This window comes from Oncorhynchus keta, chromosome 31, assembly GCF_023373465.1.
Source record: "Oncorhynchus keta strain PuntledgeMale-10-30-2019 chromosome 31, Oket_V2, whole genome shotgun sequence".
Classification (NCBI taxonomy): domain Eukaryota; kingdom Metazoa; phylum Chordata; class Actinopteri; order Salmoniformes; family Salmonidae; genus Oncorhynchus; species Oncorhynchus keta.
In genome coordinates, this window is record NC_068451.1 from 17168982 (window position 1) to 17194292 (window position 25311).

Sequence of the window (25311 nt, forward strand, 5' to 3'; positions counted from 1 at the left end):
CAATGCAGAGAGACAAACAGAAAGAAATAATAGAACGATTATAACACGAGGAATGAATCACAATGAGTAACGATAACTTGGTTATATACACAGGGTACCAGTACTGAGTCCATGTGCAGGGGTACGGGGTACTGTAGATATGTGTAGGTAGGGGTTAAGTCACTAGGCAACAGGATAGATAATAAGCAGTAGCAGCAGTGTGTGTGATGAGTCAAAAGAGTTAGTGCAAATGGAGTCAATGCAGATAGTCTGGGTAGCTATTTGTTAACTATTTAGCAGTCTATGGCTTGGGGGTAGAAGCTTTTCATGGTCCTGTTGGTTCCAGACTTGGTCCATTGGTACCCCTTGCCGTGCAGTAGCAGAGAGAAGAGTCTATGACCTAGGTGGAGTCTCTGGAGGGCCTTCCTCTGACACCACCTGGTATAGAGGTCCTGGGTGGATATTCCTATACTCTTATGTTCAATGATATGGTATACACTTCTGCTTGTCTACAGCATTAATAACAGCAACAGACAGACAGCCGGCAGCCTAGTGACACAGCAATGTTTTGGTGCTGCTGCTCTGAGTAACTAACTCACTGAAGTCTTTGAGACAGCTTTGCGGCAGTGACAGTGACAGAGCAGTCCCCTGCTGTGTCCCAGAAGGAAAGCTGCCAACACACTGGAGCCTGGCTGTCCATGGCATGCATCATCCTTCCCCCTTCCCCCATGCCTCCATCTCTCCCCCCATCCATCACTAGAACCCCTGCTTTCTTCTCTGAATTGACCACCACTGTCTATCTGCTCTAAATTCCTTCACACAGACATCAGCTCTCTTGTCTCATAGTCTGATAAATTAATAGGTCGCTACTGTTTTGGTATGATGAACAATTGACGTGTTGTAATTTCCCCTCCTATCCAATCAGCTTCGTCACAACCAGTTTGCAATATCTCTCTCCTCCAACGCCTCCCTCCTGTTGCTATAGGGCAGAGTTGTATCGGTGTTGGTTTGATCCTATCCTCCCCTGCTCCTCCTCTTCGTGATGGTAGTTTCTATTATGAGGGGGTCAAATTACTCCGCATGTCTGCAACTATACCTACTTTCTGCTATGATGCTGCACGCTTGAAGAATAATTAAGAAGATTGAATTCTGTTTCACATCACTGAGAATGTTTGTAAACAACTGAACCCGGGTCATTGCACGAGCTCCCTTCTGAAAGTAAGTAACGACGAGAGTTTGTTGTTTTATTGTGGGACTGACGCGTAGGCAATCGCGTGTGATGTTTTTGAAACGATGCACACACCGATTTATATTTTGGAGAGTTATCTTTTATACATGGAAATATATTTATTCCCGCAATTTATGTATATTCATGCATTGACATGTTGTTCACTAATAAACATGTTATATACAACCCCTCACAGAGCTTTGAGAAAACAGCTGAACAGTGCACGCACGCACATATCTGCATTACCAGTTAAAAGACAGGTAACAGTCTTGACATTGAACCACCACATTTGGTACACAAAAAATGTCTGTTCAGTACGTATATTCTTCAGAATGCCGCGCGCGGTATCAACTTGTTTGATGAGAGAGACTGTCATTGTTTCTGAAGAGATGATAGTTTATGCTATAGCCTGTACAGTAGCCATACTAGTACTGTATATAATTGTCCAGCAGCCTCGAAGCAGGCTGGTATGTGAAGTATAAGCTGTAAAAAGGATGACACGGGAACCGGGACATAATAATAACACGATACATGTTACTACATACCTACATGTGACACGTGAACATGTGATTGTATTACAATTGTAACGTTATGTGCAATTATGCAATCCCCTATTATTCCTAGTCCTATAGACACAAGTTTTAATGTCAGTTCAATAATTCACGGTGGGAGACTGGATAGAAAGTTATCTATGGAAAGCATTCGGTGAGGAATGTGATGAATGATGCCTGCCTCCATACACATTACTCATCACTGTCTGTCTGTTTGCCTGGCTGTCTGTCCGTCTGTCTTAAACACTAATTCGCCCTAATTATAGCCATCTGCCTGCCACTCTTTATAGAGATAATATCCATCCACAGCAATCGGGCTGCATAATGCATCAAGGTAGCCAGCAGCTGAACATGTGACATGCATGGAACTTGTACAGTATGTGTTTGTTTCAGTCATTGGTTATTTCTTTTCTACATGCACCCCATGCCATGGCATTGCCCCGGTTCCACTAAGGAACTCAAGACTCAAGGTCAAGACAAGCACCACAAGGGCAGACAGACCTTGGTCACAGTAACACTTCATTTGGATAGTCCCTATAGATCAGGGGTGTCAAACTCATTCCATGGAGGGCATAGTGTCTGCTGGTTTTTTGGTTATTCCTTTCAATTAAGACTTAGACAACCAGGTGAGGGGAGTTCATTACTAATCAGTGACCTTAATTCATCAATCAATGACAAGAGTGGAGCGGAAACCCTCAGACACTAGGCCCTCAGTGGGATGAGTTTGACACGTGCTATAGATGATCTTTAGCTGGGCTACTCAAACTGTCAACAAACTACTGCAACTCTTGATCCGCAACAATTTGCCACTGTAGAGTTACGGTTAGTGGATAGTTCAGATAGGGGTCTGTTAACATGAGTCAACATTGCAAGCATCGCTACCATTCAAGTATAAGATACATAATGTAATCTTTACAACTAAAAAAAATACATATTTTAGTCATTTAAATAACACTAATTCAAATGTTATACCATCTATCAGCCTAAAGCTGCAATATGTAACTTTTGGAAATGTGTTTTATCAATCTATCATTGTCATTGAAAGCAAGTCATTCAATTAATCACATTTTATTTATAAAGCCGTTTTTAAATCAGCAGATGTCACAAAGTGCTTATACAGAAACCCAGCCTAATACCCCAAACAACAAGCAATGCAGATGTAGAAGCACAGTGGCTAGGAAAAACTCCCAAGAAAGGCAAGAACCTAGGAAGAAACCTAGAGGAACCAGGCTCTGAGGGGTGGCCAGTCCTCTTCTGGCTGTGCCGGGTGAGGTTTTAGGAGTACATGGCCATTAAGGCCAGATCGTTCTTCAAGATGTTCAAACATTCATAGATGACCAGCAGGGTCTAATAATAATCACAGTGGTTGTAGTGGGTGCAACAGGTCAGCACCTCAGGAGTAAATGTCAGTTGGCTTTTCATAGTTGAGCATTCAGAGGTCGAGACAGCAGGTGTGGTAGAGAGAGTGAAGGGGGAGAGAGAGGGTGGACAACAGCAGGTCCTGGACAAGGTAGCACGTCCGGTGAACAGGTCAGGGTTCCATAGCCCCAGGCAGAACAGTTGAAACTGGAGCAGCAGCACAACAAGGTGGACTGGGGACAGCCAGGAGTCATCAGGCCAGGTAGTCCTGAGGCATGGTACTAGGGTTCGGGTCCTGAGGGAGGGAGGATGAGGGATAGAGTAGATATATTCTATATGCCCTATTTCTATGCTTCCTCTTCTTAAGTTTTGTTTTTGTGTCTTTTACTTTCTGTTTTGTACACCAGCTGAAAATACAATGATTCTCTACACTATACTTGCATGTTTTGTCACAAACTGAAATTAGGCGAACCATTAGAATTTCTGCAACCAGTAAATGGGGGAGCTATTTCTGCATCGTGCATCTTCAACTCTAAAACCAATTCCTCTTGACCTCAAATGGATAATTGACTTCAGCTCATGCAATTCCAATTGGAAGATGTTTAGATCCAATCATGCTTTAGTTAACAAGATAAGTCATTTCAGACATTGGTATAATATAAGAGTAAGTAATTGTATGGGGCTAACGCACCTTCCATCCTGAGTCGCGAGTCAATGTGCTGTGATTATGCATGCTCTTGCTAGACTTGATTAAAACACCTACTCTCAGTGGGGTGCATCCCAAATGGCATCATATTCCCTATGCAGTGTACTCCTTTTTACCCAAAAGTAGTGCTATATTTATGGAATAGGGTGACATTTGGAATGCAGACCACTGAACGCTGCCTGGTACAAAATGGGTTATTATTATCCGACTCCCTGTCTATGAAATTGGAAGCATTCTCATTTCTCAGAGCTGAAATGACAACAGTAGGCCTAAATCATCACTAAAGGCACTATAGCCGTGAAAACTACCTTGAGCAGTTGACAATTGAATCAGGAATGCAAGTCAAAAAACAACTGAAAGCATGTAGAGAAAGCATAGGAGCTACAAAAGCATGACTTTAGGCTCACAGGTAACCATCACCTCATTCAGATAATGTGACAAACAGGCAGGGGCATAGGTATTTTTCTACAGGGATTTTTTGGGGGGGGGAAACAGGTATTAAATGCTCATTTCTAGTGACTTTTGAGAAAAGGATACAGACAAATCTTAATTTACAGATGGGAAAATGTACAGGGCTAAGAGGGGCCTTGCAGAGGGGCACTTACACTGGTACAGTCCAATCAGTCTAAAGACCAGGGCCATTCATACTATACTGAATACCAGTGTTACTGTTAATATGCATATATGTAATTAAACTACCATGTTGTACTCTCTGCTACTATTTGATTCATTTTCTATTTTCTAACTGTTAGGTTGTTACTACTGCTACTCTATATTCTGTATGGTTTGAAACTTCAGTTATTATACTGTAATAATAACCAGCAACATACACAGTTAAAAACTGTTTTAATAAAAGAAAGTAGGCATGAATGGTCATACTGAAATTAATCAATCGCCACTCTACACAATTATCAAAAATATAATATCATCATGGCTGCCTCGCTCCTGGAAGAAGTTAACACATCCAATACACCCTCTAGACTTAAGCTGCTATCATTTCATCAGAGATCATATAAGATCATTCAGGCTGATTCACACAGATCATCAGCCTATTAACTTTATGAGCATGGAGAGTCACTTCTCAGTATCGTACCTGTTGGTTTGTGGCCTCTCTCTCCCTTCCTCTCAGACTGTCTGTCTGTTCATGGTTGTCACTGATAACACCAAACAAAGTCTTAACACATGGAACACACCTTCATGACCCATAATCTCTGATGAAATGAAAGACATCTAAGTTGAAAGCACTCAAATTGACCAACTAGTTTGCCAGGGGTGGTGTGTGCTGTTGCCAAGAACCTTACAGTCCTTTGCACATCTTTGAAAAAAAAAACTCTTATGTCCTATCTTTTCTCTCTTCTTGACTGGTGGCATTGTGAACTTGATACCCTATGATGAAGACTAAGACAGTGATTGTGCAAGTAATTCTGTAGCTAGCAAGTGTTCTTGGCTTCAAAACATTTACTGTTTTTCACTCCTGCTTCTAACACTTGAAGGGGACATGTCCTCCCCCCCCAGCTCCTACTCCCTTGCAGACAGGGATTTATAGACACCACGTCAGGCAATACTATTCAATGATCATCAGCTCCAGCTTCCACTCTTAGACGATGATTAAACATAGATGCATTAGGATTGTCCTGCTGGGTTTTTAATCCTCTGAGTGTACGAGTGAGAACCACTGGACTGTAAAATCCTGTGGGCTACGCCATTTTTAAAAATCTGTTATTTTACCAGGTAAGTTGACTGAGAACACGTTCTCATTTACAGCAACGACCTGGGGAATAGTTACAGGGGAGAGGGGGGGTGAATGAGCCAATTGTAAACGGGAGATTATTAGGTGACCGTGATGGTTTGAGGGCCAGACAGATTGAGAATTTAGCCAGGACACCGGGGTTAACACCCCTACTCTTACGACAAGTGCCACGGGATCTTTAATGACCTCAGAGTCAGGACACCCGTTTAACATCCCATCCAAAAGACGGCACCCTACACAGGGTCACTTGGGATATTTTTTAGACCAGAGGAAAGAGTGCCTCCTACTGGCCCTCCAACACCACTTCCAGCAGCACCTGGTCTCCCATCCAAGGACTGACCAGGACCAACCCTGCTTAGCCTCAGAAGCAAGCCAGCAGTGGTATGCAGGGTGGTATGCTGCTGTTCAATACATTTCAATCAATCAGTCAGTCAACCAATCAATCAACGTTTTTATTACCAGTGCACCTGTGCTTGACCTAAAATGTTCTGCAGAATTCCATATGATGTTATTTGGTAAGACAGCAACCCTGTGCCAATGTTGGTCACTGTCTGACTGTGCGTTAGGATTCTGCTCTTTTGCCAACACTGAAAGTGCTAGATTAAAGGATTTACTTTCGACTGCTTTTTCCGTGTTGAGTCATGATGCTTGCTGCTGTGTTTTATCCTAATGAAAAGAGCAGTTCAATTTTACTTAGAGGGATGGGGAGCGAGACATTAAAACAGCAAGAAAAGCACTCAAATAATGACAAGAGAAGTGACTGAATGAAAGAAAGCAACTGCTTTCTGTTTCGATTACAGGAAATGCACATTTAATTTTTTCTCTGTGACAAAAGCATTTACAAGAAAGGCATTCTCGCATTATTGCTTCATGAGCCTTCTGGCTTTAAACCCCCTAACACGTCTCAGTTTTTGAAAACCTTGGGGATAGAGAAGAAACCACATTTAAGGGAAAGGGGATACCTAGTCAGTTGTCCAACTGAATGTATTCAACTGAAATTTTTCTTCCAAATTTAATCTGAATCAGAGAGGTGTAGGGGGCTGCCTTAATCAACATCCATGTCTTGGGGTTAACAGTGGGTTAACTGCCTTGCTCAGAGGCAGAACAAAATATTTTTACATTGTAAGCTCGGGGATTCGATCAAGCAACTTTTTGGTTATTTCCCCAATGCTCTAACCACTCGGCTACCTGCCGACCCAGACAACCGTCAGGTTGACACAAATATCAAAAAGGGATACAGTAGATGCCATCCACTGCGAACCAATTGCTCGACAAAAATAACAATTGAATCCCTCAACTCAATCCCTTAACTCATCTGAATCCCTCAACTCATCTGACCCTCAACTCATCTGAATCTCTCATCTCAACAGACCATGCATTAATGACCACAAGCTCTATAGACAATAGCTCTATACAGAAATAACCAGCTTTGTGTTACTTGAGTTATGACAGACAGGCAGGGTTTATAACAGCTTTACATACATACTACGTACAGCCCACAGTAAACCGCATCATGGGAATAGTTGTGGCTTACAGAGGATTAAGCACAGCCAAGCTTATGTAAACCCAGCCCATTGACCCCACAGCCACTCCCAGACCGGCCTGTACCGGTCACTCACCCTCTGCCAGGCCTCAGCCTATAGACAGACTATCTAGGCTATAATGGTACCCTATGGGACCAAAACAGCGAAGAAGTTTAGCCTCACACTTCAACGCTCTTAGTTGTTGCGGAAATTGACCCGCTATGTCTTTACTTGGTGTATGCAAAGTCATCTAGCTGAGTCCACCTGTAAGGGCGCATATAATTAACTAAATTGTGTAGACTCTTGGTGAACCTGATGATTAATATGACAGATAGCTGCCATGATAAATCACAGGCTGGTGTTACGTACAGTAACATGATGGGTTGATGTTGTAATGCTGGCCGTCAACCGTGTTGTCATGAATCGCGCAGCACTTAACCAAAATGAAACGTCCTCAGAGCCTTCAGTTCTGCTTTCTATGGCTTCACCAACCAATTGAATCATGCTTTTGGAACAAATCAAACAATTAATTTGATGGAAGTAGGCCCCAAGAGCATTTGTCCCTGTCAGTTTAATATCATTTTGTATAATGAGTCAGCCTGTACTGAGTTGATGTCTCTAACTTGCAATGACAGTGTCCTACCACCTTGCCAGGAGCTACTGCTGCTCTATGTCTACAGCTGAGGTTGTGTCCCTAGTTACAGATCTGAACTCCAATGATTGGCTGTGTCTAGAGATCTGAACTCCAATGATTGGCTGTGTCTAGAGATCTGAACTCCAATGATTGGCTGTGTCTAGAGATCTGAACTCCAATGATTAGCTGTGTCTAGAGATCTGAACTCCAATGATTGGCTATGTCTAGAGATCTGAACTCCAATGATGACTGTGTCTCGAGGGCTGAACTCCAATGATTGGCTTTGTCCCTACCAGAGATCTGATCTCTGAATCTACATACAGCAAAGTAGAACGTTCCACAGCATCAATAGACAGTTGGAATCATTTGTATAAATTTAAGAAGAAGAAAACATTTGTTGAACTGTGAACCTACCTGTAGGGACATCAGTCAGTGATTTGACCTTAGACATAGAAAGAGAGTATAAACCATGTATTTAAAGTAACCATAGATACATACAACTAGTAGACTGAAATAGCAGGATTGACTTGAGAAGGCCCTCCTAGTAGGCCTGTGTTGTTGGTGTCAATCCCATCCAGACCTACTCTAGGTCAAAGACATGAGTTGAATAATTAATTAAAAACAACCGTGTCGTTATCAGAGCACCAAGGACTGGTAATAGATATACTGTAGTGGGCATGTGTCTGTCTGACCCTGCTGTGCTGAAATAATACACTCAAAACATTATTTGTGTATTTGATTCATTAATCCATAGTTAATACAGTCCCATAATGTTTTGCATGCCAGTAGTTAAGTTTTCAAGATATTGAACTTTCAAGAATCAAAGTGTCACTTGTCATATCAAAGTGACATTTTGCTTCTTGAAAACCCTTAACCTTGAAAACTGGACTGCAGACATGCAAAACATTGTCTGTCTGTGGGGTTGTTTAGTGGAAAATACAAATAGCGCTATCACATTCTTAAAATCATTCTTGAATCTTTTTTTGCTGTTGATCTTTAAGGGGCAGTTTCCTGGACACACGTTAAGCCTAGTCCTGGACTAAAAAGCAAGCTCAATGGAGAATGTCATTACTTTCCAACCTCATTCATTATCTCCAGCTCCATCCCAGTATCCACCAGTGGCGGTCGGTGCCGTTTATGATGAGGGGGGACCATTTTCCCCCCCATGAGCATGGCCTTATTTCTATTATAGCATATTCATAGTCATTCATATTCCATTCATCCAGTTCAATGTAACATCGATAAGTTTAGGCTACTACATTTAACTAGAATTGTCCCTATACCTATCATGAGGTTGCTACAACCTAGCCTATGATTGAAAGTTTACAACGTAGGTGCACACAGGTTTAGGGTGTATTCATTAGTCCAACAGTTGCAAATTAGAGTTTGTATTGGACAAATTTGGGTTTATCCCCGTTTCGTTCAGTTTTCTTTCGTTTAAGAAACGTTTTTCAGCAGAATTGGCGGAATGAATACACCCCGTATCACATGTAAACACAGTTCACTTTCATAGCAGCCACGTTCTATTCCTTCTCGCATCAATACGCCTTCTTCTCACCTTTTCCCTATGTTTGTGGACTTCAATGCACAACACATCAGCTGTATAAGATCAGGCAAAAATAACTTTAAAGCCAAACCATATCATAACCTCTACACACTGCCTACATTGTTGCACCATATTAGCTAAAATAACATCATATCCAACATAGCTAATAGAACTAATGCGTTAGTAAATGCACTACAATCATGCAGTACAGTACAGTGTACAGTCAGTAAGCAGTTTAGCAATTACACCGGCTGGCCCAGGTGGCAATAAATGAGTAAAACCAAAAGCTTACCTTAACTTGGAAGGGTTCCAGTGTTGTGTTGGATAGTCATAGCCATCTAGCTAACTTAGCATCCATCTGTCGGAGCTGGGTGTTTGAGTAAGTGAAACTGAAAGTGAAAAATAATGACCAAATCTCTCTCTCTCTCGAATCTCCTTCATTTTTGAAGAAATTGATTTGTTCAAAACTGTTCAACTATTTTCTCTCTCTCAATTTGAGTCAACAACTCACCACATTTTATGCGCTGCAGTCTATGCTTTCAGTACTAGATTAATTTTATGATCCTTTGATTGGGTGGACCATATGTCAATTCATGATGCAAGAGCTCTGATAGGTTGGAGGACGTCCTCTGGAAGTTGTCATAATTATTGTATAAGACTATGGAAGGGGTGAGAACCATGAGCTTCACAGGTTTTGTATTGAAGTCAATGTACCTAGAGGAGGGGGGAAGCTAGCTGTCCACACCGTAGGCTCAGTCATTGACACTGCTGTCATGTCTCCTTCAGAATAAGACCCATCAACCATTCTCGAAGACGTTGCTTTGGTCTGAACATAACACTCACGGGGATAACATGAATTAACTTAGCACCAATAAAACAACACTGTGTGCTCGTAGAGGATGAATAATAGAGAATGCTGTTTTTGAATGACCTATCAACCTTGTAGAATTCAAAGATGCATCATTCTGCTTTCTAGCACAGTATGCTTTCACCGTGTGACCCCAATGAGGATTTAGTCGCTTTTCCACCTTTTGTTTCTCTGAAAAATACATGGCAGGTTTATTTAAATACAGTTTCATGTGTCTTCATTCTTAAAGAATTTTCCACTATAGTTTAGCGTTAAAAAAAACAACGTTATATTGTTTTTGCTTTTGAGTTTAGCTAAACGTCCACATAAGTCCACTTTTGGCAGACATGTTCACATTGCTGTTAAACTCCTGTATTATGATCCAGATTAGCAGAGCTGTTATGTAAACGCTCACAATGTGTCTTTACAGGTTCACAATTCAATACATCATTATTGGATTGTGTTCAAATAGTAGTTTATAACCTATTAAATGACTCAAGCATGTAGCTTTATACAGTATGTGTTTCATTTGAAGGGGTAATTCTTCAACCTTATTATACTGACTTGGCAATAAACAGTCATAGGATGTAGGCCTCCTGAATGGTGCAGTGGTCTAAGGCACTGCATCACAGTGCAAGCAGTGCCACTAGAGATTCTGGTTTGAGTCCAGGCTCTGTCGCCGGCGGCGCCCGGGAGACCCATAGGGCGGTGCACAATTGGCCCAGCGTCGTCCGGGTTAGTGGATAGTTTGGTGGGGAGGGATGTTCTTGTCCCATCGTGCTCTAGTGACTCCTGTGGCAGGCTGGGTCGCTATGCATGCTGACATGGTTGCCAGGTGGATGGAGTTTCTTCTGACTGGTGTGGCTGGCTTCCAGGTTAAGCTGGCAGGTTAAGCAGGCATTGTGTCAAGAAGCAGTGTGGCTTGGCTGGGTTGTGTTTCGGAGGATGCACGCCTCTCCCAAGTCCGTATGGGAGTTGCAGGGATGAGACAAGACTGTAACTACCAATTGAATACCATTAAATTGGGGAGGAAAAAGGGTTAAAAAAAACAGTCATAGGATACATCCCAAATGGCACCATTTTCCCTATATAGGGCTCTGGTCCAAAGTAGTGCACCATGTAGCGAATAGGTTGCCATTTGGGACAAAGACATAGTGGCTGGCTGTAACACAAACCCTAGATCAGTGGTCACCAAGGCATTCCTAGTTGATCACCAAACATTGTAGAAAAGCCAAGGATAAAGTTCCTATTAATTTGTATTTATTTGTCTTGCGCGGTTGTCGGAAGTGCACTCAATTCAGAAGCCCTGTGCATGCTGGGTAGGCAGTGTTCCCATTTTGAACCATTTCATTTGTCTGAAGGGACAGAGAGACTGTCAAAGAAGAAGAACATAATGTTTATGTTTTTATTCAACACTTTTAAATACATAAAACGCTCTTCTCCCTACTTCCACTCTCACTGCTTCTGCAATGAATGAGTAGCCAAGTGTATCGATAGCCCTGCATTTTTTATTATTAGCAGCTCATCATGTCTATTTTAATATTGAGGAATATTGAACTTTTTCTGATCATAGGAACTAATTTGTGCATAAGGCAGAAATGATGCGGTGCGACTCAAGTTTAGCCATCAGGTGGAGGACGGTGTCCCCTCTCTCTGGTCAGTCTCACCGGAGGAAAGGAGAGAGCAGGGACTGCTGCCAGAGAGGACAAGGTGAAGCGAGGGGTTTCACGCTTGCCAAAATCTGTCCAAAATAATGGGCTTATTTTGTACCTAAGCTTATTGCCTGCTTTCCTGCCTTTGGGACAACGACTCCCGTTGTTAGGGCAGAGACTTGAGCATCTCATCATTATATACAGATCTCTACTGCTGCTCTCTCCCTCCCTCCGCTGAGACTTACTACCAGTCCAGTAAAATAATAAAGCAAATTATTTCAATTTATGCTCAGCTATGCCTCACAAGTCATACAGCAACTGATTTATTTTGTAATCAAAGCTCAAGTTTTTTTTATATAACATGGTCTGAGAATAACAATATTGGCAGGCCAATCAAAGCCAGCCAATATGCTGTGATAATATAAAAGGATGCACAAACCTCATTCCTACAGAACAGCTTTTATTAGGTTAAAGGTAGACTCTTAAGAGTGTTGAAGTGTGAGGCTCAACTTCTCCACTGTTTTGAACCCCTGGCTACCACACTGTAACAGCGTGAAGCAAAACCGTGCCAGGGTTGCCATGTCCGCGGTTTTCCCGTCAAATTAGGCTACTTTGAAAACGATGTCGTGCGTGAGACTGTATTGGTTGCGGGTTGTGATTTTGGGCTATTTATAAATTGCACCACAGACGTCATGGCATTTCTCTTTAAAAATATCTGAATTAATTTCACTGTGACCTACTACTGCTGACTATCAGGCAGTGAGGCAGGCTATTGCTGAGTCAGTCAGTGAGTCAGTCAGTGAGTCAGTCAGTCAGTCAGTCAGTGAGTCAGTGAGTGGAGGGAAGGAGGGAGGGGAATGGCCGGAGGGGTGTGTGTTGAGCACAGTCATTGGGTGTTGAGAGAATGCTGCAGCAGGCAGTCATGACAAGTGATGTGAGAACAACAAACTAATTAACTAGCTAGCTACTTACTTCTCCCTCATTATTGTTTTCCTTGTTCGTTGTATCCTGACTGCCCCCAGTCCTACCAATCATAACTAGAGCCAACGCAGCAAGGGAGAGAAACTGAGAAATAACCATCCAACAGGTTCAGAGAGAGGGATCCAACAATGTGCTTTCTCTCTGGGTATGTAGTCAGGGCTCGAAATGACGGGTGTCCCATTGTCCCCGTGACTCTGGGGCAGTTCAAACAAACTCTGGGACAGTTCTGGAACGATAGATCCAAAATTCCTACAGATACTGTACATACATTTTTTAAAAGAAAACAATGACGCTAAGGCAACAGATCAGAACGTTTAGCTCAGAATATTAATAAACTATTATTTGTTCACATTAGAAGCACAGCGCATGCGCACACGGCAGTAGGCTATGCGCAAATGTTCCAAAATGCAATTAGCGGGAACACACTGTTCTAAAATGTGCACCGCACATGCAAGCGGTTTCATGTGACATAGATGAAAATATCTGTCAGAAATGTAGTAAGAGGGGAGATCTAAAGATGCAACAACTAGCATGGGTTGCTAATATGACCAACTAGCATGGGTTGCTAATATGACTAACTAGCATGGGTTGCTAATATGACTAACTAGCATGGGTTGCTAATATGACTAACTAGCATGGGTTGCTAATATGACTAACTAGCATGGGTTGCTAATATGACTAACTAGCATGGGTTGCTAATATGACTAACTGGCATGGGTTGCTAATATGACTAACTAGCATGGGTTGCTAATATGGCTAACTAACATGGGTTGCTAATATGCCTGCTGGACAATGAAAGAAAGTTGATTTGAAAACCAAAAGAACAATAGAAAATTCTGGTTTCAATGATACAAGGAAGTGTTTATAAAATAATTCCCTCAACATATGGTCTGATTTAAAATGAAATAAAACCAGGTTTTAAACAGTTAGGTTTATGGTTAAATAGTTTCAAAATGCTGATTGCCTTGCAAGGTGGCTGATGTGTGCAGTGTGCTACAGTCACTGGCCTTTCTCTCTGCTCTTCTGACCATTTGATCAGAACGAACCGTGCCTCGAGTATGTCAAGAGAATCAAGCCTTCAAAAGTTCATGTTAATTATCCTACATTATAATTGTCAAACATCACTGGCTTTTAGCCTATTTATCTAGGCCAGTGGAGGCTGCTGAGGGGAGAATGGTGTTTATACTTGCGTACTATTGTACAGAAGACCGTGGTACCTTCAGGAGTTTGGACATTATTTTTCTGAGGTCTTGGCTGATTTGGAGGCACTGAGTTTGAAGGTAGGCCTTGAAATACATCCACAGGTACACCTCCAATTGGCTCAAATTATGTCAATTAGCCTATCAGATGCTCCTAAAGCCATGACATCATTTTCTGGATTTTTCCAAGCTGTTTAAAGGCACAGTCAACTTAGTGTATGTAAACTTCTGACCCTCTGGAATTGTGATATAGTGAATTATAAGTAAAATAATCTGTCTGTAAACAATAGTTGGAAAAATGACTTGTGTCATGCACAAAACTATAGTTTGTTAACAAGAAATTTGTGGAGTGATTGAAAAATGAGTTTTAATGACACCAACCTAAGTGTATGTAAACTTCTGACTTCAACTGTACATTGACAAACTCTTAAGGCCACTACAATTGATGTTTTGGTCTGCTTCTCTCTCTAGTGTTATAACTACATGATTTAATGTTGTATATATATTGTGATATGTACATGTTTTATATCCCATTGCCTGGATAGACAGTTGTTGGTTGGTTGTCTCCTGGCTCAAGTCTGAGGCGTTTTTGCTGACTGAGTTATTCTGACATCCAGTTGTTGACACACACACACACACACACACACACACACACACACACACACACACACACACACACACACACAGTCTTGTATATCTGACCTTGTGGGGACACACAATTCAGTCCCATTCAAAATCATATTTTCCCAAACCCTAAACCTAACCCTAACAGTAACCCAAAAACCTAACCTAACCTTAAACCTAACCCTAAACCTAACCCTAGCTCATAACATTAAAACTAACCCTTGCTCCTAACCCTTGCTCCTAAACCTAATTCTAACCCTAACATTAACCCTAAACCCCCTAAAAATAGCATTTGACCTTGTGGGGACTAACAAAATATAAAAATGTTGTTTGTTTATTATTGTTTACTACTTCTGGTCCCCATAAGTATAGTTAAACAAGTCCACATGCACGCACACACACACACACACACACACACACACACACACACACACACACACACACACACACACACACACACACACACACACACACACACACACACACACACACACACACACACACACACACACACACACAGGAGAGGGAAATAAGATGCCCTTGTAAAATAACGGCCTTCATACATCTACTGTACAACTATTAAGAAAACATAAATATAGGAGTCAAAAATGATGGAAAGGGTGTTTACTCTGTCTGCAGTAATTGACTGAATTTCCATAATCACCTTGTGTTTCCTGCCAAGCTAATGTGACCTCTATTAGTGTGTGAGTGCGTGCCCACTTGTGTGTGCCAGAGCCTGGGTATTAGATATGAATTAGAGGGGGAGAGAAATGTAAACGAAAGAAGGAGAGAGAGAGAGAAAGAGAGAGAGCTTCTGTCCCCAACAAAGGGCTCACAGAAGCACTTAGATCTTCTGCACAGATTCTGTCAGACTTGGGCCCTGACAGTAAATCTCAGTAAGACCAAAATAATAGTGTTCCAAAAAAGGTCCAGTTGCCAGGACCACAAATACAAATTACATACATACTTTGGCCTAAACATCAGCGCCACAGGCAACTTCCACAAAGCTACAAACGATCTGAAAGACAAGGCAAGAAGGGCCTTCTATGCCATCAAAAGGAACATAATATTTGACGTACCAATTAGGATCTGGCTAAAAATACTTGAATCAGTTATAGAACCCATTGCCCTGTATAGTTGTGAGGTCTGGGTTCTGCTCACCAACCAAGAATTCACAAAAAACACCAAATTGAAACTGTGTACAATGTAAAACACCAATTAATGCATGCAGAGCAAAATTCGGCCGATACCTGCTAATGATCAAAATCCAGAAAAGGGCCGTTACATTCTACAACCACCTAGAAGGAGGCGATTCCCAAATCTTCCATAACAAAGCCATCATCTACAGAGAGATGAACCTGTAGAAGAGTCCCCTAAAGCAAGCTGGTCCTGGGGACCACAAACAGACCCCACAGAGCCCCAGGACAGCAACACAACGAAATCATGAGAAAACAAAAAGATAATTACTTGAATTAACAAATAAACTGTGGCAGCTAGAGTGCTATTTGGCCCTAAACAGAGAGTACAGAGTAGCAGAATACCTGACCACTGTGTCTGACCCAAAACTAAGGAAATCTTTGACTATGTACAGAGCATAGCCTTGCTATAGGCATACAACATCTGGCTCTCGAGAAGACAGGCTATATGCAAACTGCCCACAAAATGAGGTGGTGTAACGAATCTCTTCGTCGTCTGAGGAGGAGTAGGAAGGATCGGACCAATATGCAGCGTGGTAAGTGTCCATGTTAATTTATTCGACTGAACACACAAAACAAAATAACAAAGCAAATGGAAGAAACAAAACAGTTCTGTCAGGTGACATACACTAAACACTAAACAACTACCCACAAATCATAGTGGGAACACAGGCTACGTAAGTATGGTTCTCAATCAGAGACAACGATTGACAGCTGCCTCTGATTGGGAACCATACCAGGCCAAAAGCAGAAATACAAAACATAGAAGAAAAACATAGAATGCCCAACTCACGCCCTGACCAAACTAAAACAGAGACATAGAAAAGGAACTAAGGTCAGGACGTGACAGGTGAAAACTTCTTAACCTCCTGCCAAATGTAGGACCATATTAGAGACACACATTTCCCTCAGATTACACAGACCAACAAAGTATTCAAAAACAATTACATTAAACTCCCATATCTATTAGGTGAAATACCACAGTGTACAATCACAGCAGCAAGATGTGTGACCTGTTGACACAAGAAAAGAGCAACCAGTGAAGAACAAACACCATTGTAAATACAACTCATATTTCATTATTTTCCCTTTTGTACTTGAACTATTTACACATTTCTACAACACTGTATATTGACATTTATTATTTTGGAACTTGTGTGAGTGTAATATTTACTGTTCACTTTGTATTGTTTATTTCAATTGCTTTGGCAATGTAACCATGTTTCCCATGCCAATAAAGCCCCTTGAATTGAATTGAATTGAATTGAGAGAGAGAGAGAGAGAGGGAACATAGGACTGGGACACTGCTGCACATGGGTCTAACTCATTTTTTAAATTTAAAATTCACCGTTATTTAACCAGGTAAGCTGGTTGAGAACAAGTTCTCATTTACAACTGCGACCTGGTCAAGATAAAGCAAAGCAGTGCGACACAAACAACAACATAGAGTTACACATGGAATAAACAAGCGTACAGTATGTAGATGTTATAGGACATTTTAATAAAGGCTATGTAAAACATTTTGTAAGAGTATTATTTATTCCTGAACTTTTAAATTTGTATCTAAGGTATTGAGATAGCAATGAAACTAGATAGCAATGCACATACAGCACTGTGTGGGTGACCAATATTTACATGGTTTTGTCCCCTTTGTTGGTACTGTATTCCTGTGAGTTTGTAGCTTGCAGTTGTGACTAGCTTACAGTAGGATCTATCTGTATCCAAGCCTCTGTCAGGCTTTAGTATAACAGACCTTATAACCGGCTCATAACCACTGGGCTGTTGGGTGTCCTCGGTCAGTCCACCAGGCAGCTTTCAACAGAAGTGCTGACCAGCAGTATTATCGACCAACAATAATACCTGCTGTCCTGTCTGTCTACCTGTGTGCAGTTTACCCACACTGCCTGGGTTCAAATAGTATTTGAAATAGAGTATTTGCTTTAGCCTGCCTAGAGTGTCAGGTGGGTGGGGTTTGCACTTATTTTGGTTCCATTGCAACAGGCAAGATGAGTCGAGCACAGCTAAAGTATTTGAAATGATTTCAAATAGTATTAGCAGGTCTTGCTGCTAAGGGATTCTCTTCAATGCATTATCTGTCTGCTGTTTGTGTTTGTCAGGACACTCGGTCCGCTCGGAGATAGTTTCACTAAAACACAAGGCTGGCTTAATTAATGAATGTGGGAAAGAAAACCACTTATCTCAGACAAGGTCCCTAGTTACTGTATCTCCAACCACTCTGTTTCTCTGGTTTAAGTACCAACCTTTCACTTTCTATTACGTCAGGAAAACGGTGTAAACTGCTATGAAACTGATCAACACATGTGTTTGTGTTTTTGTGCGTATCTGCCTGTCTCCTTGCCTGTCTGCCTGTCTTGTACGTGCGTGTGTGTGTTCAATATTAAAACCCTTTTTTAAGTGTGTTGGAGGATTTTGTTTCCCCTGGCCCTTCAGAAAGATAGTCTTGAGCGTTATTTACATTTTTCAGAGATATGGCTCCAGTTCATCCGTAAAGCATTTTCTGGGTAATCATTTTAAAGCTCTACAACACTGTGATCAATGGAGGATGAGTCAAAACTAAATTGTGCAACTCTTTGAAATTGCTCCACTTTTCTCTTTTCTCTCACAGATTACAGCACGGTGCTGAATGTGAGATGAAACTGTTGTATAATAACAACATTTATATATCTTCTTATTATCAGTGCCTTCAGAAAGTATTCATACCCCTTGACTTATTCCGCATTTTGTTGTGTTACAGCCTTAATTCAAAATGGATTAAATAGATTTTTTCCCATCTACCCGCAATATCCCATAATGACAAAGTGAAGACATTTATTTTACATTTACATTTAAGTCATTTAGCAGACGCTCTTATCCAGAGCGACTTACAAATTGGTGCATTCACCTTATGACATCCAGTGGAACAGCCACTTTACAATAGTGCATCTAAATCTTTTAGGGGGGGGGTGAGAAGGATTACTTATCCTATCCTAGGTATTCCTTAAAGAGGTGGGGTTTCAGGTGTCTCCGGAAGGTGGTGATTGACTCCGCTGTCCTGGCGTCGTGAGGGAGTTTGTTCCACCATTGGGGGCCAGAGCAGCGAACAGTTTTGACTGGGCTGAGCGGGAACTGTACTTCCTCAGTGGTAGGGAGGCGAGCAGGCCAGAGGTGGATGAACGCAGTGCCCTTGTTTGGGTGTAGGGCCTGATCAGAGCCTGGAGGTACTGAGGTGCCGTTCCCCTCACAGCTCCGTAGGCAAGCACCATGGTCTTGTAGCGGATGCGAGCTTCAACTGGAAGCCAGTGGAGAGAGCGGAGGAGCGGGGTGACGTGAGAGAACTTGGGAAGGTTGAACACCAGACGGGCTGCGGCGTTCTGGATGAGTTGTAGGGGTTTAATGGCACAGGCAGGGAGCCCAGCCAACAGCGAGTTGCAGTAATCCAGACGGGAGATGACAAGTGCCTGGATTAGGACCTGCGCCGCTTCCTGTGTGAGGCAGGGTCGTACTCTGCGGATGTTGTAGAGCATGAACCTACAGGAACGGGCCACCGCCTTGATGTTAGTTGAGAACGACAGGGTGTTGTCCAGGATCACGCCAAGGTTCTTAGCGCTCTGGGAGGAGGACACAATGGAGTTGTCAACCGTGATGGCAAGATCATGGAACGGGCAGTCCTTCCCCGGGAGGAAGAGCAGCTCCGTATTGCCGAGGTTGAGCTTGAGGTGGTGATCCGTCATCCACACTGATATGTCTGCCAGACATGCAGAGATGCGATTCACCACCTGGTCATCAGAAGGGGGAAAGGAGAAGATTAATTGTGTGTCGTCTGCATAGCAATGATAGGAGAGACCATGTGAGGTTATGACAGAGCCAAGTGACTTGGTGTATAGCGAGAATAAGAGAGGGCCTAGAACAGAGCCCTGGGGGACACCAGTGGTGAGAGCGCGTGGTGAGGAGACAGATTCTCGCCACGCCACCTGGTAGGAGCGACCTGTCAGGTAGGACGCAATCCAAGCGTGGGCCGCGCCGGAGATGCCCAACTCGGAGAGGAGGATCTGATGGTTCACAGTATCGAAGGCAGCCGATAGGTCTAGAACACATATGTCAGAGTCAAGGCCCGCGGGCCACATCCGGCCCGCGAGAAGGTTTTTTACGGCCCCTGGGATGATCTTGATTTATTATTAGAACCGGCCCGCAGACCGCAGCAAGCCGGCAGCCCGCAGATCTTTTACACGCACCAATACTACATTTCCCACAATGCAACGGTGACGCACCGAGCAGTAGGCTGCTTCATTTCAATATTTATTGGCACAGCAGTTGTCAGCATCACAGTAAAATTAACTTTCAGATACCCATCAAAAATGGCAAAACGGAAGGTGGACACTGAGAACCGGGGTTTCAAACAAGGTGGGAGTCGGAGTATTTGTTCACGGAGGTAGCTGGAAAACCTGTGTGTCTTCTGTGTGGAGAAAGTGTGGCGGTACTGAAAGAGTATAATCTGAGACGACATTATGAAACGAAACACGCGGACAAAAACAAGAATATGGACATGGAACAAAGGCTACAAAAGGCAGAGGAATTAAAACGAGGCCTCAAATCTCGACAGGCTCTGTTCAAAAAAGCCAAATCACAAGGCCAGGCTGCTGTCAAGGCCAGTTTTATTTTGGCAGAAGAGATCGCTAAATCAGCCCGGCCATTTACGGAGGGGATTTCATCAAAAACTGCATGATTAAAGTTTGTGACGAAGTTTGCCCAGAAAAAAGGCAACTCTTTTTAAATGTGAGTCTGAGCAGAAACACCATTGCCGAGAGAGTAGACCAGTTGTCCATCAATCTAAAAGAGCAGCTTGTGAAAAAGGGAAAAGATTTCATTGCATATTCCTTGGCTGTGGATGAGAGCACCGACATTTCTGACATTGCCCAGTTGTCAATTTTCATCCGCGGAGTGGACTCCAGCCTAAGCGTGACAGAGGAGTTTTTGGCTTTACGTCCTATGCATGGCACAACTACGGGGCATGATTTGTATGAAGAGGTGTCAAGATGTGTAAATGAGATGGAGCTGCCTTGGGAAAAACTCGTGGGTTTGACAACCGACGGAGCACCTGCGATGTGTGGACACAGGAGCGGACTGGTGGCGAAGATACGGGAAAAGATGCAAGAGGAAAACGCGACAGGTGAGCTGACAGCTTATCATTGTATCATACACCAGGAAGCGTTGTGCGGTAAAGCCTTGAAAATGGAGCATGTAATGAGCATCATCACGCGCACAGTTAACTTTATCAGAGCCAAAGGTTTGAATCACCGCCAGTTCAAGGCATTTCTGACGGAGTTAGAAACGGAGCATGGTGATTTGCCTTATCACACAGAGGTGCGATGGCTAAGCCAGGGAAAGGTGCTTCAAAGATGTTTCGAGCTTCGTGAGGAGATTTGTCTGTTCTTGGACAGCAAAGGGAAAGACACAACACAACTCCGAGACGAAATGTTTCTGTGTGAAATGGCTTTTCTGTGTGACATTACGAGTCATCTGAATGCAATGAACTTGCAGCTGCAGGGTCGGGATCGTGTCATCTCTGATATGTACAGTACAGTGAAGGCATTTAAAACCAAACTGACTCTGTGGGAGACGCAGATGCGGAAAGAAAATTTGAGCCACTTTCCCAGCTGCCAGACCATGAAAGAGAAGCTCTCTACCAGTGCGTTCCCGAGCGCACAGTTGGCTGATAAAATAGGTATGCTTGCCGCTGACTTTCGACGCCGATTTGCTGACTTTGAAGCACAAAAAAGCAGGTTGGAACTGCTCGGTAACCCATTTGCTGTTGACGTGGAAAGCTCACCACCAAACCTCCAAATGGAGTTGATTGACCTCCAATGCAATGATGCACTGAGGGCAAAATATGCGGCAGTGGGTGCTGCGGAGTTCGCCCGTTTCCTCCCCGACACAATGCCCCAGCTGCGCATCCAGGCTGCTCAAACGTTGTCTATGTTTGGCAGCACATACCTGTGTGAACAACTGTTTTCTTTGATGAACTTGAACAAAACATCACACAGAAGTCGACTTACTGCTGAACACCTCCACTCAATTCTGAGGATTTCCTCAGCTCAGAGCCTTACCCCGAACATTGATGAACTTGTGGAAAAGATGGGACACCACCAAGTATCACCCTCAACCTCAAACAAGTGAACATTACTGTGCAATCACATATTTAGAGTTTTTACTCAGTTCAAGTTTAAAAGTTAAAGTTTAATATTTGTTTTCACTGCATGTTACTTCTCCTTAAACAAAGTGTTGTTTTTGATTAATAGATTTTTGCACTTTATTTTATTGTATTTCAATCCAATTATATTTAAAAAATATTTCAGTTGAGTGGATGATAGAAAATTGCTATTATTGTTTTTTTCTTTGAAGTAAATTTAGCCCACTTTTGCTAAAATAGAAAATATAGGCTACTGATGGTGCCTTGAATACCGGTTTCTTTCATTTAATGTTCATGTTATGGGGATTTTTATATAAAGGAAATTTGTCTTTTGTGTCTGTTGAAAATTAAAGATTACTGACAGAGCCATAAGAAAATATTGCTTTATTTATCTGATCATATTGGAATATATTTGTTAGGTTTTCAGTAGGTTCAATTAGGTTCACTAGACTATATGCGTCATTTAAAAATTTTCAATGAACATTCGAACAGTCCGGCCCTCGGCTTGTAGCTAAATTTTTTATTTGGCCCTCCGTCCATTTGACTTTGACACCCCTGGTCTAGAAGGATGAGAGCAGAGGAGAGAGAGTTAGCTTTAGCAGTGCGGAGCGCCTCCGTGATGCAGAGAAGAGCAGTCTCAGTTGAATGACTAGTCTTGAAACCTGACTGATTTGGATCAAGAAGGTCATTCTGAGAGAGATAGCGGTAGAGCTGGCCAAGGACGGCACGTTCAAGAGTTTTGGAGAGAAAAGAAAGAAGGGATACTGGTCTGTAGTTGTTGACATCGGAGGGATCGAGTGTAGGTTTTTTCAGAAGGGGTGCAACTCTCGCTCTCTTGAGGACGGAAGGGACGTAGCCAGCGGTCAGGGATGAGTTGATGAGCGAGGTGAGGTAAGGGAGAAGGTCTCCGGAAATGGTCTGGAGAAGAGAGGAGGGGATAGGGTCAAGCGGGCAGGTTGTTGGGCGGCCGGCCGTCACAAGACGCGAGATTTCATCTGGAGAGAGAGGGGAGAAAGAGGTCAGAGCACAGGGTAGGGCAGTGTGAGCAGAACCAGCGGTGTCGTTTGACTTAGCAAACGAGGATCGGATGTCGTCGACCTTCTTTTCAAAATGGTTGACGAAGTCATCTGCAGAGAGGGAGGAGGGGGGGGGGAGGATTCAGGAGGGAGGAGGATTCAGGAGGGAGGAGAAGGTGGCAAAGAGCTTCCTAGGGTTAGAGGCAGATGCTTGGAATTTAGAGTGGTAGAAAGTGGCTTTAGCAGCAGAGACAGAGGAGGAAAATGTAGAGAGGAGGGAGTGAAAGGATGCCAGGTCCGCAGGGAGGCGAGTTTTCCTCCATTTCCGCTCGGCTGCCCGGGGCCCTGTTCTGTGAGCTCGCAATGAGTCGTCGAGCCACGGAGCGGGAGGGGAGGACCGAGCCGGCCTGGAGGATAGGGGACATAGAGAGTCAAAGGATGCAGAAAGGGAGGAGAGGAGGGTTGAGGAGGCAGAATCAGGAGATAGGTTGGAGAAGGTTTGAGCAGAGGGAAGAGATGATAGGATGGAAGAGGAGAGAGTAGCGGGGGGAGAGAGAGCGAAGGTTGGGACGGCGTGATACCATCCGAGTAGGGGCAGTGTGGGAAGTGTTGGATGAGAGCGAGAGGGAAAAGGATACAAGGTAGTGGTCGGAGACTTGGAGGGGAGTTGCAATGGGGTTAGTGGAAGAACAGCATCTAGTAAAGATGAGGTCGAGCGTATTGCCTGCCTTGTGAGTAGGGGGAAGGTGAGAGGGTGAGGTCAAAAGAGGAGAGGAGTGGAAAGAAGGAGGCAGAGAGGAATGAGTCAAAGGTAGACGTGGGGAGGTTAAAGTCGCCCAGAACTGTGAGAGGTGAGCCGTCCTCAGGAAAGGAGCTTATCAAGGCATCAAGCTCATTGATGAACTCTCCGAGGGAACCTGGAGGGCGATAAATGATAAGGATGTTAAGCTTGAAAGGGCTGGTAACTGTGACAGCATGGAATTCAAAGGAGGCGATAGACAGATGGGTAAGGGGAGAAAGAGAGAATGACCACTTGGGAGAGATGAGGATCCCGGGGCCACCACCCCGCTGACCAGAAGCTCTCAGGGTGTGCGAGAACACGTGAGCGGACGAGGAGAGAGCAGTAGGAGTAGCAGTGTTATCTGTGGTGATCCATGTTTCCGTCAGTGCCAAGAAGTCGAGGGACTGGAGGGAGGCATAGGCTGAGATGAACTCTGCCTTGTTGGCCTCAGATCGGCAGTTCCAGAGGCTACCGGAGACCTGGAACTCCACGTGGGTCGTGCGCGCTGGGACCACCAGATTAGGTGGCCGCGGCCACGCGGTGTGGAGCGTTTGTATGGTCTGTGCAGAGAGGAGAGAACAGGGATAGACAGACACATAGTTGACAGGCTACAGAAGAGGCTACGCTAATGCAAGGAGATTGAATGACAAGTGGACTACACGTCTCGAATGTTCAGAAAGTTAAGCTTACGTAGCAAGAATCTTATTGACTAAAATGATTAAAATGATACAGTACTGCTGAAGTAGGCTAGCTGGCAGTGGCTGCGTTGTTGACACTACACTAATCAAGTCGTTCCGTTGAGTGTAATAGTTTCTACAGTGCTACTATTCGGGGCTAGCTGGCTAGCTAGCAGTGTTGATTACGTTACGTTGCGTTAAAAGAACGACAATAGCTGGCTAGCTAACCTAGAAAATCGCTCTAGACTACACAATTATCTTTGATACAAGGACGGCTATGTAGCTAGCTATGTAGCTAGCTACGATCAAGCAAATCAAACCGTTGTGCTGTAATGAAATGAAATGAAAATGTGATACTACCTGTGGAGCGAAGCGGAATGCGACCGGGTTGTTGTTGGCTAGCTGTTAGCTGTTAGCTAGCTAGCAGTGTCTCCTACGTTAAGGACGACAAATAGCTGGCTAGCTAACCTCGGTAAATTAAGATAATCACTCTAAGACTACACACTCTAAACTACACAATTATCTTGGATACGAAGACAGCAAAGACAACTATGTAGCTAGCTAACACTACACTAATCAAGTCGTTCAGTTGAGTGTAATAGTTTCTACGGTGCTGCTATACGGTGGACGTTAGCTATGTGGCTAGCTGCAGTAGACTACGTTAGGACGACGAAATACGATAATTACGCAATTATCTTTGATACAAAGACGGCTATGTAGCTAGCTAAGAAGAAATTGCTAAGATTAGACAAATCAAACCGTTGTACTATAATGAAATGTAATGAAAAGTAATGAAAAGTAATACTACCTGCGGACCGAAGTGCGAATGCGACCGCTCGCTCCAACCCGGAAGTATTATTGAAAATGAAATACAG

At 43.2% G+C, this 25311-nt stretch overlaps 1 protein-coding gene across 4 annotated transcripts in view; it reads left to right on the forward strand.

Annotated features, from left to right (window-relative positions):
* The first annotated feature begins 1051 nt into the window (after positions 1-1051).
* Positions 1052-25311, forward strand: part of LOC118364567 (oxidation resistance protein 1-like) — a 212208-nt gene continuing 187948 nt past the window's right edge. For 3 of the 4 annotated variants that reach the window (XM_035746213.2, XM_035746216.2, XM_035746217.2), the window contains exon 1: positions 1053-1197. The gene's annotated coding sequence lies outside the window, so the exon portion shown is untranslated. Of the gene's footprint in view, positions 1198-25311 lie in introns of all 4 variants that reach the window. The other variant, XM_035746214.2, reaches the window with a different exon arrangement.